The sequence below is a fragment of the Hakea prostrata genome, chromosome 6 (genome assembly GCF_041222555.1).
Source record: "Hakea prostrata isolate BN-2017 chromosome 6, UWA_Hpros_2, whole genome shotgun sequence".
Lineage (NCBI taxonomy): Eukaryota > Viridiplantae > Streptophyta > Magnoliopsida > Proteales > Proteaceae > Hakea > Hakea prostrata.
In genome coordinates this window covers 3718619-3721470 of record NC_142605.1, presented here as the reverse complement: position 1 = coordinate 3721470, position 2852 = coordinate 3718619, and positions in this window count along the sequence as shown.

Below are 2852 nucleotides of genomic sequence, written 5' to 3'. Positions count from 1 at the left end.
GTGCTTGTGGCTGAGTTAGTATTCTTCCTCAGCAAGCTATCTCCTGGACCCGGCTCGCTTGAAAGCGAGTCGATTCCTTTCGTCCCGACCGGGGTCGAGGGTCGAACCAGGTCTGAACCAGGTTCGGTTATATTTTCTCTATATCACGAGCCCCCCAGACCAAGCATTCTGTCGATCCTGAGGGCTTGGTTTTTAACTGGGTTCTTCGTCGAATGATAGTTTTTGCATAATTCTCAACCCATTAAATGTCATATCACATTTAATGCGGCTGTGTCGCTTTTTCCTCGAGCATTGTGAATATTCTCACTTTTTGTGGGGGTGATGCCATGTGTCCTTTATAGCCGAAACTATCATTGCTCACGCAATCAAAACGACGGTTTCTAAACGTCTGTTTTGGATTCGTGAGTTCAAACTTTCGAACCGTCTCCAAATCTCAATCGTTGATGTTGGATTCATCTAGATCATACAAGTTCTCGAACACTCGTGCGGGTGCTGAAAAGCGGTTCGATGTCTCCGTAGGTTTCATTCTCCTTGTCTGGAATTTTGAAACCTCATCATCTTCTTCGCGCCTTCATGATCCTCTAGTTCTCGAGCTTTCTGCCTCAGTGATTTAGTAAGTTTACTGACTCCTTTGCACAACTTACTTTCATCTCTAAGTTTCTTTTTTCTCTAGAACCACAATTAGACTTTACAATAATGGAAGGCGGTAGGGTTTCTTCTGAAATTTCCCTTGTGCATAGCGCTGGTAAAGGCGATAGTGGTGATGAGGCCTTTTCCTCAGTCCCCTCTGACCAGTCAAATAGCGACAAGAAAACCCTAACTGCCCTCTGGCGCGACTTCGCAGAAGTTAGCCAACAGAGAAAAGTAGAAGAAGAAGCTGGGACTTCTTCTCCCTTCCTGAGTCTGGACCGTCCATGACTGCGAAGGTTACCACCGAATCTTCTGGGCAGTCCAAACAACCTACCAGGTCTGCTGGTGTTTCTCCCCCACTTCCTCTGCTTGAAGAGACCGTTCGGTCTTCCAAGGAGGACGTGGCTCCCTCCGTTGTTGCTTGTACTGTTGACGCCCCTGCTGGCACTACGCTGAAGTCTTCTTCCATGATAAAGACCATTCGGGCATTTGTGGAAGATGTGGTCTGTTTGTGAATTTTAAAAGTAACCACAAGCGCACGGTATCGTGTAGCTAACGGGTCGATCTCAAGGAGATATGCCACTTATAATTCAACTTCTTAATAGTAATGCGAGAGTGGAATGATTCAATTTTTGTTAACTAATTAACTAAACTAAATGATCCTAATCTATATGTCTAATGCAATCAAATTGAAACGAAAAATAAATTAAACACCATCAATGCATAAATAAAAGACAGGAATTGAAATTGCGAACAATAAAAAAAAAAGGAAAAAAAAAAGTAAAACCAGTTAGTATGTTAAAGCAGTCAGTAAAATTTAGTTCATAGCTAAAAAGCAGATGCAACACCACCCATCACCAGAAGCAGAGGCACGACTGTAGGCTTGCTCCGGTTATGTGGTCCGAGATAATGAATGAATAGGCAGAAAGTAAATAACAGAAAGTAAATAACAAAGCAATAAACAAAGAAATAAAAGGAAAAGGAAGCCTTAACCAAAGAGAGGCACGACTGTAGGCATCTCTGATCAAGGATCCAGGGGAAGGGAGAACAATAAATAATGCTGAAAGTAAATCCTAAATTAAGAATATGGAGGGGTAGATAGAAGCGAGAATGGAGGGAGGAGAGAAGATTAATAAAGAAGGTTACTTACTTGCGAATTGAACAAACGATTCGAATCTCAACCAACCTTAACAACTAAATCTAGATCTATAATGATCTAAATCTGCAATTGCTAGACCCAGAGAAAAACGAATCTAAAAAAATTGAAACTTGAACTTGAAGCTTGAACTTGAATTGCATTACATAAAAAGATTAAACCTAAACATTGAATCTAGAAATTTAAATCTCACTAATGCAAGCAAAGAAAACTAGAGAAAACCTTAATAAACTAAAGAGAGAAGAAAGAATGTTCTACTAAGCTCTAGCACATGTTCTCCTTTGATGGAATATGATCTTCTTTTATAGAGTTTACATGAGATATGAAGCACGACTGAATTTGAATAAAACTTAGGGTTTCTATCTGACTCAGCCAATTAGGGTTTTGACGTAGTAATCGCGCCAACTTAGAGAGATCAGATGCATAATTCCACCGTTGGATTTGAGGTTTAAGTAGTCGTGAAGCTCTCCTCAAAAAATCAGCACGATCAGACATCGGATGACCGTTCGATGAAGGGTTTGATCGAAACTGGACAGAGGCATTCAAAAACGGGATTTTTCCTCTTTTTCTTTCTGAATATAATTCTTTTTCCTCTTTTTCTTTCTTTAATTAAATCCAAGATAGGAAATAAGATATTGAGGTATGCAAGGAATCTTTTCCATTTGGACTCTCTGAATAATATCTCTGTAGATTTGATTTAAAACCTCAACCGTAGATCAGATTTGCCTTCTTTATCTCTTCAATATTTCGGAGTTGGCTCATAATCACACATCTCTAGCCCATTATGCTCCAGATCAGGCCCATTTTCGCATTTGAGAATTTGAATGAACTTCTTGACGTGTAAAATAGCATAATTAAAGCCCAAAACTCCAAATATTTGCTTAAATCTTGAAAAGTCCTAAAATATGCAAAAACAACATAAAACCCAAGGTAACTCTACTCTAAGTGTATAAAATGCATGCTTTATGCCCTAAGATTTCACACATAAATGTGCTCATCATGGTCCCTGCAGGTGCTACTCCTATTTCCAACTCTAGTGCTTGTTTGGCATCCTCCTCCACTCCTT